At 51.7% G+C, this 11,775-nt stretch overlaps 1 long non-coding RNA gene across 1 annotated transcript; it reads right to left on the bottom strand.

The window, feature by feature from the left end:
• Positions 1 to 5,331: 5,331 nt before the first annotated feature.
• Positions 5,332 to 11,435, bottom strand: LOC124520250 (uncharacterized). The gene is made up of 2 exons (XR_006964291.1): positions 11,289 to 11,435; positions 5,332 to 6,466 (listed from the first exon to the last, which is right to left on the bottom strand). It is a non-coding gene; the product is annotated as an uncharacterized LOC124520250 (long non-coding RNA).
• Between the last annotated feature and the right edge of the window lie 340 nt (positions 11,436 to 11,775).

Here is an 11,775-nt window from a genome sequence, read left to right on the forward strand (position 1 = left end):
AAGTTTGGTCCCCTGACGAGGGCAGGTTCCATAAACTCTGTCTTCATGGGGCTTCCGGGATGGTGTGGGGGATGGCATGAAGCAAATTATCCTACAAAGAAACGAGTAGTTACAAACCCTGGTGAGTGCAAAGGAGAAGCCAGCCCTGAGCTGAGCAACATGGGGAGAAGCCTTCTCTTCTCTCGGCCCTGGAGAGGCTCCTGGTTGCTAGGAGAGAGAGAGACATACAGCTTATTTAATATAAAGCGGTGAGTGCAGTGAATCAGAAATCAACACTCTCTTTTCCCTGTCCACATTGCACTCTTTCTATTTTAATTGGGGCTTCAAGCATCGGAAACCCACTGTGGTGAACTAAATGGATATATATTGAAAGAGCATGAGAAGGAAAAGCTGAGAAACCAGCCCTTGCAAGGGGGAGAAACCATTGTTTCTTAGGTTGTTGAGAGAGTAGAAAATAATGCCAGAACAAAAGAACGTGCCTTGTTCTGTTTTCATTAGAAAAATGGACTCCAGCCATTCGCTGCCCAGTATTCTAATTCCAGGAAGAAAGAATCTGATAGCCAGGCTTGGGTCTCATGCCAGCCCCCTGGCTAGGCTGGGGGTGGGGGCGGGGGTACCGTGATTAGAAATTCCACGAAGATTGTGCGCTGTGGGGCATGGGGGCGGGATGGTTGCTGTTGCAAGACGGAAGGGCTGGGATGCTGAGAAGGTGAAGGCCTCGGTCATCCTTACGTCCTCCTCAAGAAGTGGCCCAGAGCTCCTGCCCTGTGGTCACTGCCTTCGGAGAACCTCTCTGCTTGCCTTCTGACCGGGATATTGTTACCGTGGGCAGCCCCACGCCGACAGCTGCCTTCCCGGACCCCAGTGTCTTGTCCAGCTGCCCCGACGGTGATCACCTTGGAGCACGAGCCGTGTCCTCGGGCCCAGCCGGTACAGAGCCTGGTGCAGACCAGCAACTCTGGGCTGAGTGCTCCCTAGAGAGCTTTAAAGAGCCACGAAGATCCTGCCATCCTTGCCCTGGCCCCCCGCCCCCCCAGTCAAACCAGTCTCCTTCCTGTTTGCCAAGCACACGGCCTGCCTGCCTTTTGCCATTCTTTCCACCCAGTGCCGTTGCTTTGCTGAGCTCATGACTCAGCGATTCTCACCCGGGGGGGGGGGGGGGGTGATTTTGCCCTTCGGGGACATTTCGCAAGGTCCCACCAGAGAGGGGCTACTACTGGCATCTCGTGGGTGGGGCCAGAGACGCTGCTGAACAGCTGCCCACACACACAACAGGCTCCATAACACTTACTAGGGCCACACGGCCACGGTGCTGAGGCTGAGAAACCCGCGGCACGACTGCATGGCCACATCTCCGCTCGGAGGCCCCCTGCTCCGGGAGTCCTCCCTGCCCATCACCCATTCCTTCCTCACGCCCCCTACTGTATTTTCTCTGTGGCATTTTATCATCACCTGCAATGATCGCGTTAGTCTGTGCTTATACTAGACATCCAGCCCCGTGAGAGAGGACCCCCGCGGGCCTTGTTCTCTGCTGCTTCCCAGCACGGACAGCAGCGCCTGGCACGCCGCGGGCTGCTCAGTAAACACGTGTCACCTGAATGTTTAGTAAAGGAGAGTGCCCCCGATGCCCCAAATGTCAGAGGTCAGAACCGGAGCCGGGAGCCTGGATCCTCTCAGGCCGGCCATCTCAGCGTGGAGGTGACAATTTCCCCAGCCAGTTCAACTCAGCCTCTGCTGTTTGCGGGCTGCACTGCCTTTGGCAAATTTCTTAAGCCCCCCCGCCGGGCCTCAGTTTCTGCATCTGTAAAGTGGGGCCGTTATTTTTAGCCCTTTCCTTGTAGGGATGTCACAGGGATGAAATAAGTGAATCCACAAAAAAAAAAAAAAAAAAAAAAGAAAGAAAGAAAGAAAGAAACTTAAGAAAATGCCTGCCTGACTCAGAAGAGCCTTGGTAAAGGTCACACATCGTCGTCACCGTCGTCATCATCACCACCACGATTTGGCTGCGGTAGGTGGTGAGGGTGACAGAACGGGCTCTGGGGCCCCACCAGATCAGGGGACTAATACAGCTTTCAAGGCCAAGCCATCCCCACTTGGTTTTGCCGGCTCTTGCTCTATCCGTGGAATAAACCGGATGAAGCCTTTATCCATCTCTTGTTTTGAGAAGGAGGCTAGCAGGGAACGTGGATTTCATGTAGCAGATGGTGTTGTCCTTGAATTATGAAACCAGAAGAGGAAATTAAAGTGGTCCCTTGCAACAGCTATGGGCCAGCATGGGTAGAGGGCCGGGGTGGGGGTTGGGGGCGTATGAAGGAAGACAGAGGAGGTGTTTTTATCAACCAGGCAATGGCTATTCTCGAGGGCAGCTGGAGTCCTAGAATAATATAATTTTATGGCCTAAAATTATTTTTGGCCACCGCCTTCCTTTTATTTCAGTAAATGAGGCTCAGAGAGGGAAAGTGTCCCCCAAGATCACACAGTGAGTGGCGGGGCAATCCACACTTTGAAGCCTCCACACTTTGGCTCCAGGCCAAAGCCAGTGGTCAACTCTGTCCCAGGGCATCCTGACTTGGGCACCGCTGCTCATGCACGAGTGCATCCACGGGATGAGTAGGGGCCAGAGCCCCGGAGCCATTCTGTCTGGGTCTGAATTCCAACACACAGGAGCAAGTTCCTTGCCTCTTAGAACTTCAGTTTCCTTGTCTGTCAAATGGGAATAATAACAGATCCCACTTCACAGGGTCACTGTGAGAATCTGACGAATTACCATCACATACAATATTCAGACGGGGTGGGGGGGCGGTACATAGTAAATGCTCAGTAAAACATTAGTACCTATTGTGGTGCCAGAATCGACTCCAAGTTCTAACCTTTCCCCTAGGCTGTGAGCCCCTCAGAGGCAGTGCCCGTCTCTGGGGCATCTTTTGTTCTCTATGTCCTGCAGAGCAACGGATATCTGACAGCGGCTCCCTAAGTGGTAGTGGCTGATGACCGCCTCCCTTAGGGACGCCCATTTCTCAGTCGGCACCATGAAGCAGCAGGGAAGGCTGCCAGCGACGCATGTGACTCTTTGTCACTAGTTTAGACTTTAATCCTAAATGGATAAAGCAGCCCTCCCGTCCAGCAGTGAACTGGCCTCGTGATGAGGGCTCTGTTTGTTTTCCCCAGCCTTTCTCTGCAGTGCGATGCCTTTCCCCAACTATGCTTTGGGCTATTTGCATTTAAATTGGTTTTCTCTCATTATAGAAATCTCTTAGGTCAGCTGGAGTTTCCATTTTCCTCAGAATCAGTTTGGAAGCTCCATTTCTCGCTCGAGGGTCCCTTATGCCCTCCTCCCTTCTCGCTGACAGTCAGATGTGGTCACCTATTCTCACCTCATCGTGGAGAACAGAGAGCCCGAGAGAGTCATCCAAATCCCGTCCAAGCTGGGCACATTTCTCACAGGAGAAGGTGGGGGTGGGGGTGGGAGGGGCAGGAGGATTCTGACCCCTGCAATTGTAGGAAGGAGACCCCGTGGTGGTGGTTCGGTTTCAGGATCTAGGCCTCCTTTCCTCATTTATTACAAAAATCAACCAAGCACGGTGCTGGATGCTTAGAACGCAGATAACAAGACATACTTGCTGCCCTCCAGGAGTTCACTGTTTAGTAAAGGAGACAGAAAAGCAAAATTTTTAAAAATCGTAATATATGGGGCGCCTGGGTGGCTCAGTCGGTTAAACGTCTGACTCTTGATTTTGGCTCAGGTCATGATCTCACAGATCGTGAGCCTGCTTAGGGCTCTGCACTGACAGCATGGAGCTTGCTTGGGATTCTCTCTCTCCCTCTCTCTCTCTCTCTGCCCCTCCTCTGCTTGTGCCCTCTCTCAAAATATATAAACACTAAAAAATTGTTAAAAATCCTAATATAGTCGAATAATTGCTTTAATAAGGATCAGAACAGATTCCAGCCTAAGAGGCAGCTTTCAGTTAGTACTCATCAAAAACCACAGTCACACACACACGTGCACACACACGTGTGCAAGCATGCACGCACCAGCCGAACACAGTTTATAGCACTTGCCGTGTCGCAGGGCATCTTTCTAAGCTGTGTGTACAATTTACACGGCTATATTAATATATTCACTTTATTTTCACAACAAGCTCTGAAGAAAGTGCTGTCGTTATCCTTGTTTTCCAGATGAGGAAACTGAGGCACAGTGATTAAATCTCTTCCCAAGATCATTTGCTAATAAACTGTGGAGCCAGACTTGACCCCAGGCAGTGTGGCCCCAGAGCCTGTGATGTTCATCCTACGCCATGAGGGCACCTGACAAAGGGCGGTGCACCCTTCTTTTCTAGTCTGGAGCATCCTTCAAACTGGTCAAGACCCACTACCCTGATTTTCGGATCTGTGCATACATTGTGAACCACAGTGTGTGAAGACATTTGAGATGCTTGCAGTGGGCCTGAAGGAAGACGAGGCATTTTTCAGATGGATACGAGGACAAATAGAGTAGGTCACGAAGGACATGACCGTGCCAGTCCCCAAAGTATGAACAGCATGGGTGTCTAAGTCAAGGGTACTTCGAATTGTAGGACAGTGCTCAGGTGTGAGGTAGGCCGAGCAGGTGGTGAGACATGCATGGGGCTGGGAGACTGACAAAGACCTAACGATGACAGGCTTGAATGTCATGCACATGGGCTCTGCCGTGAGGATGGGGGTGGGGAGTGGTATGGAGGGGTTGAGCAGGCGAGGAACGCAGCTTGCTAGAAGGATCACTCTAGCTCTAGTGCGAAGGGCTACCTGGATAAGGAGGTGAGGAGAATGTATAATCAATAGATATAATCAGTAGGTATGAGAGCTGTAATTGATTAGGTATAATCAATAGGCTTAGGTGGCTTTTTCCCTGCACAGAAGCACTCCTATTGCTCACCATGCGTATCATAGAGCTGCAGCTACCAAGAGAAGACATCTTTATCTAATTCACCCAGACACCTTACAGGCTCATGGTGGCCCTGGTGACAGTCAAGAGGGGTGGGGACAGAGTTAAGCCAAGGCAGTGGCACTTGAGGAAGAGATGGGTGGAAAATGTATGGTATAGTGGGGCAAAGTAATCTGGTCTCGGCGATCAGCCCAATGTCAAGGCTGAGGGAGAGCAAGGAGATGGGATGATACTCAGGGTTACTGATTTAGCTCAACCAGATTCTTCTTTAATCTGGTGTTCCGATAAAGGTCCAGACAGAAAATTTTTTAGTCCTTGCAAGCCTTACGGTCTCTGTCGTAATTACTCAGTTCTGCCATTATAGTTCGAAAGCAGCCATAGACCTTGAATGGTAAATGAATGGGCATGGCTGTGTTCCGATAAAACTTTATTTACAAAAACAGGTTGTGGGCTAGATTTGGCTTGAGGGGTGTCATTTGGTGACCCCTGCTCTGCACCATGAGGTGGCCCAAATGCCAGAATGCCAACTGGGTGTGCCAGGTGGTTATTAGGTGAGAGAAAGGCTCGCACTGTGAGGCTCACACCTCATCAGGCAGATAGACCATACATCTCTCCTTGAATGATGCCCACCTGACCATGAAAAGACTCATCTGAAATTGCAGAGCATTCCAACATCTGTCCTGGGAGCCCAGCTCTGGCAAGAGCTCCACGGTCACTGCAGCAAACCCACATGTTAGCCCCAAAACACAGGCTGAAGCAGGTCAAACACTTGGGAATCTTTTGTCCTCTGGTCTGCGTGGCACCATTATTTGAGACAAGCAGTCCAGAGGAAATGAACCCATCGGTTTCAAAAGCAAACCCATCGGTTTCGAAAGCAAACCCAAAACCCCCAAAATAATCAACAGGCGACATCATTCCAGCATCTCTGTTACTGAACAAAATGGCTGTCAGAAGTGGGTCCAGATGAAATGAATATATTGCCATCTGAAGGTATTGCCTCTGAGGGACGTAAGGCCAGAAAATGAGAGGAGCCAGCCAATCTCCATGTGTCCACTCTGCAAACATCCACTGAGGGTTTCGTGGTCCCTGTCCCTGCCCTCCTGGAGGGTACCGGCTGGGAGGCAGCCAGACAGAGAGCAGAGCATTCCAGTGTCCTGGATGTCATGCATGGTTGGGCGAATCCATGGTGCCCTGGGGGTACAGAGCAGGGACTTAGCTCGGGCAGAGGCACCTGGATCCCAGCCCAGGTGATCTAGGGCATAGAATGGTGATGAGGAATATTCCAGGGGGAAGGAAGAGCATCTTCCAAGGCAAGGGGGGTGTTGAGGATGGAGTGAGGCAATCTTCCAGAAGGGGTGCAGTTGGAAGGGCTGGGGATGAGTCCTGGGGAAGTCAGCCCCCGGCAGCCAGCCCAGACCTCTCTGGGCTGGAGGCCATCTTGTTCTCAGCCTTCTGTGCAACTAGAACGGTCTCTGAGTTCTAGATGAAACGCGAAGCACTTGCCAAGAGTGTGGTGATGCCAAGAACACTCTGCCGATGCTGCATCTTGAAATAGTAAAAACAAATAATAGTAAATCACTCCTATCACACTCCCCATTTCACCCTGCACTTCCAAAGTCTTTATCTTGCTTATACTCACTGCAAGTCTGAAAGGGGACAAATGATAACTACTGCTGTCACCTTTCCTGCATTATTAAAAATATTGACAGCTCTCATTTTGGGGGTCCTCACGGTGGCCAGCAGTGGGCTGAGTGCTTTAGATGCACTATCCTATTTATCACAGAAGCGATCTGAGGCTCAGAGAGGTATAATAACTTGCTCAATGTCATACACTGGGAAAAGAAGGGAGCCAGGACCCAAACCCAGAGTCTGCCTGACCTCTGAGCCCAGAGGCCTCTTGCTGGGCCTTTCTGCCTTGACATCATGCCATCTAAGGACTGTGTGGATTTCTGAGAGCATAGTCTTCTGTTATTATATTTGCCCCTCCAAAGAACTTTCTGAAGTTAGCAGGAAAAGAGCTGTGGCTCCGAGACGCACAGTGTCCCCTCCAAGGTCACACAGCTTTTGAAAGGGCCAACTGAACACTTGAGCCGAAGTCTTAGCATTTCAAAGCCAGAGCTCTAAACCCTTTACCGTGGTTTCCAAGTCCACAGCAAAGAGATGGACGGCTAACATGCTTTAAAAAAAAAAAAAAAAATTCTTGAAAAAAACCCCTCCAAAATGCCTGCTCTCTTCATCTCTACGTTGGCAGGTATTCATTAGGCGATCAAAAGACAAATACCTAGGGGAGCAGGACACGCAGATCACAGCCAAAATGACATCATAAAGAGTAGATGTGCCAAGCAAACCTCATTTCCTCTGACAGAGCGGCAGGCTGGGAGATAAGGCTAGACGTACTGACGTTGTCATTTCCCCAGTTCTGCAGGACAAGTTAGATCAGCGCCACCGAAACATCGGGGGGGGGGGTGGGAGGCGGGCCACACCACACCATCCCCCACCCAGGCACACACACACACAGACCCTCACGGACACTGACACACACACACACACACACACACGCACATACAGGCACAAATACAAATACACAGATACAGACACACACGAATCTACCCACCCCCCCAACTCCGACACACACAGGGTCACTAGCACAGACACTCACACACGTAGACATATGGAAACACACATATAAATAGAGCCACACACAGAAATGTACGGACGGAACAACAGACACACGCACTGACAGGCACAGCAGCCTGCCTCCCCTCTACATGCAGACGGCATACAAACACACAGACCGGGGCAGAAATACACACACATTCACATGTTCATAGAACCAGGCATAGACGCACACATCCTCCCGTAGACCCACATCCATCCACTGAGAATCACCCAGCACCCCTCGGGGGGCAGCAGGCGCTGACTCTTCTCAAATCCTCTCCTCTGGATCCCAGAAGTTACATCTTTCCCAAATTGGAGACTCTGAAAAATGACTCCCTCTGTGTCTGTGCATTTTCTCAACTCTGCCCAGCCTGATGTCTTCGTCCAGAAGCTTGGAACACACAGCCACCGCTGTGCGTTGTTGAGAAAGGATGTGGACTTTGGAGTCAGGCTGGTCTGTGTTCCAGTTGAGGCTCTCGCCACCCACGGGGTGAGGGGACCTGGGCACGTCTCACTTTTCTGTGCTTCAGTTTTCCCATTTGCAGAGGCCTCGATACTCTTTGTGTCCAGCCCATTGGGCTGGCTCATCACAGACCTGTCTATGCTAAGTACATTAATTATTTGAATGCCCGTCTTCCTTGCCAGGCTAGAGGCACCTAGTGGGCAGGGGTCTTGTCTGTTTCCCCCTAAGTCCAACCTCCAGGACTTAGCAGTGTCTGCCAGGCACACAGTAGGTGCTCAACAAACATTTGTAAAATGAAACAAAGAAGTCTATATCCTTAGCGTCTAGCAGGGACCTGGCACGATGTTCCCTGACGATTAAAGTAGGTTGAAAAAAGTAATACACACAAGTGTAATCCCGACCAGGGACCAAGTTCTAACTGTATGCCTCATTCTATCCTCTCCATGAAACAGGCATTCATTCGTACATGAGGAAACCGAGATCCAGAGAGGTTAAATAATGCACCCAAGGTTCCTTCCTGGGGTGGCAATTCAAAGCCAGGAATATGATGGCTCAGTGCACGCTCAGAACCTAACAACTACAGACTTCGTGCACAAATGTTTTCCATCGTGACCCAACTCAACTGATGACTTCTACAGCCACCTCCGCCACATCCAGGTGTGGAGTAACTCTTCAGAAAGAATCGACACATTCTCTCCGGTCCTGGGTTGACTTGTCAGTGTCCAGTGCCCATCTAGAACACCTTCCGTACGCACAGGGTGTTGGGTTCTACATACATAATCCAAAAGGTCCTGGGGTCTGCCTTTCCCCTTGCTCCCTCTCAGCTAACACCCATCCATCCATTCGTCCATCCATTTATCTGTCTAATCACCAGGCCGTTTTCTACGTGAGGCCGTTCTGTCCCCGGATGTTTTTTGTCCGTGTTTGCGTAAACCACACAGCCTCATCTTGGATCTGTCAGATCTGTTTTCCTCTCTCTTGCATGGGTACCGGGTTTTAAAACTCAACCAACCTGTAGGTCAATTAAGCCACTTTGCGTACCAACTGCATTCGGCGGCGGTAACTGGTGGGGCACAGTTAAGCATCTTGCAAATCCCGAAAGGGTCCTACGCTTGTGCCACCGGTGCTTCTGCACACCCTAGGCATACTCAAGTCCCCTCCCTCCCCTGCCACCACCCGGTTTCCCTTAAAAAAAAAAAAAAGAAGGTTTTGTGAAGGATCTCTGCCCCTGTCTGGGCAGGCAGAATGGATCAAGCCACAGGGCATGGAGGCCATAATTATCCTTCCCCACAAAGGAAAACAAAAATGTCCAAAGATAGTGGCCACCTGGCAGGCAGGGGACCAGGGCAGGTGGCAGTGACTCATCGGGCACACCAGGCAGAGCCACTCCCCCCCCTGCGAGCAGGCTCTGAGCTTACTCACAGCTTTGCCAGGCTAACGAGCAGAACAGAGGCATCTGAGGGCGAGGGAGGCTCTATTTCTGCTAGCTTGAACTCTAACAAGACACAGGTGGCTTTCAAGACTTTTATTTATTTTTTTTTAATCACTCTCTTGCTTCCCAGTTGCGACTCTATTCATTGGGATTGCCCGATGTGAACAGAGTGGATCTAAGCTGTAAGCATATATTAACCAAACCACCTATTTTCCCTACTCCTGTCACCTCAAACCCCCGTGCCCCTCAGCGTCTGCGTGAAATTCTACCACTGGCAATTCATTTCATGGGGTTGGACTGGGTCTTCTCCTGGGTTGTTCCTGAAAACATTTTTTTTTAAAGCTTACTGATTTATTCTGAGAGAGAGAGCACAAGCTGGGCAGGGGCAGAGAAAGAAGGGGAGAAAGAGAACCTCAAGCAGGCTCAGCGCCATCGGCACAGAGCCCCATGTGGGGCTTGAACCCACCAACTGTGAGATCATGACCTGAGCCAAAACCAAGCGTCGGAGGCTCAACTGACTGAGCCACCCAGGCGCGGCATCCTGGGGTTGTTCTTGAAGACGGCGACGTCCCCTCAAGGGGAGAAAGGTTGAGTGGGGGGGCAGGGGTGCTAACGTGGTGAAGGAGAGGCTACCGTGTGCCAGGAACTGCTCGCCACTCCCCAAGAATCGTCTCCCTGGACACTTGCAGCCCTTGACTGTCTGTTTCAGAGACGCTAAAAGGGACATTCAGAGAGGGCAAGCGGCCTACTCAACATTCACAGAAAGGCCAGGATTCGGGTCTGTTTGGCCTCGAAGGCTATCCTCTTTCCTTGGAGCCCTGTTGCCTCCCGAACGCTTTACGGTGCCACTAAAATGCTGCTAGGCACACCACACTCTGTTCACACTGGGATGACGAATAAATGTCATCTCAAGTACCAATGCCAACACGCTGGCTAAACTGGGGGAAATGTCTCGTGTCCTGGAAAACTGGTCTCTTTCTCCGAAACAGGGAAATTTCGGAGGCAGCAGGCATCTGCTGGCAAGAGGGATTAGCATCAAGACCAAAAGTCCAGAGCAGGGTGCAGCAGAAAGCAAGCTACATCCGGGTCCCTGATGGGATAGCTGAGGCCCCGGGAGCAGCCCTTGACCTCTCTTCCTCAATGAGTCCTGATGTCTCGTATGCCTTCGGGTCCCAGTCGCCTGCACTGCAAGGTCATCTGCTGTTGGAACATCCCAGCTGACCACAGCCCACAGTAACTCTTAGAAAGTACTGGAGTCCTGAGGCTGCCTCTCTCACATACTCCTGATGTGGGCTTTTCTGCTCCAAAGTCTTCTGCTGAGGTTCAGAACTGGACCACCCGCAGGGCCATTGTCCGCTTAATCCTGGACTTCAGACCAAACCAACCGCTGCCTCCCCTCCAACCTTTTTCTCTTGGGGCCGCCACCCTGCCAGCTCAGTAAATGCTACCCTCTGAGGCCACAGGGTTGTCCTAGACTCTTAGCTTTGGTGCCTCCACGTCCCCTCGGGTATCAAGCCCGGATGGGCTTGCCCTCTGGTCTCTTGGGAGTCAGCCCCCTGCACCCCATCTCCATCTTCTCACCACAGCCCTGTCTTTCCACGCCCAGGTGGTGGCAGCAGGCTCCTCACTAGTGTGCTGCCTCCAGCCCGCCCTCCGCCTTGGCCCAGAGAGAACATTCGAAAGTGCAAAGCCGGCCACATCACCGCATACTTAAAAACCCTCCCATGGATCTACATTTCCCGCAGATAAAATCCGAACGCCTGGGCCTGACATCCAAGACCTTTTGTTACCAGATCCCTGCTTATTTCTCCAACCTTATCTGTTGCTGCTCCTGGAGACACAATCCGCCTTCCCTTCTCACACACGGCAGCCACCCAGAGGCCCGCCTCCATACCTCCCACCTTTGAACAGGCTCTTCTCGCGGCCGAGCTGCCCTGCCCTTGCTTATGTAACTCCACTCACATCTCAGCTCAGCTCTGGCCTCCCGGGCCCACCCCTCCTGGACAGTCGGCCCAGATGGGGCCCCTCCCCTGGGCCTCCACACCCTCCGGTGTCCCTTATCACGCTGGCTCAGGAGTGTTCCTTGGCTTTCGAGCTTCCGAGACCAGATTCTCAGAAGAGCCGAAAGAACTCACGGCTTAGCCAAAAACATTTGGAGGCAGGCATCGTGAGCAAAGCACGGCATCCCCCCCTCCTCTGCAGATAGAAGAATGTTCCCGGGAGTCATGTGGAAAGGGCTGGGAGAGTAAGGATGGTGCCCACGCTCCTGTGGGAGGCCTGCACCCTCAGCTCCCGGGGCGG

Source organism: Lynx rufus, unplaced genomic scaffold, assembly GCF_022079265.1.
Source record: "Lynx rufus isolate CCGP_SWC_20201006 ecotype Redwood Valley unplaced genomic scaffold, mLynRuf1.p SCAF_1, whole genome shotgun sequence".
NCBI classification, from domain to species: domain Eukaryota; kingdom Metazoa; phylum Chordata; class Mammalia; order Carnivora; family Felidae; genus Lynx; species Lynx rufus.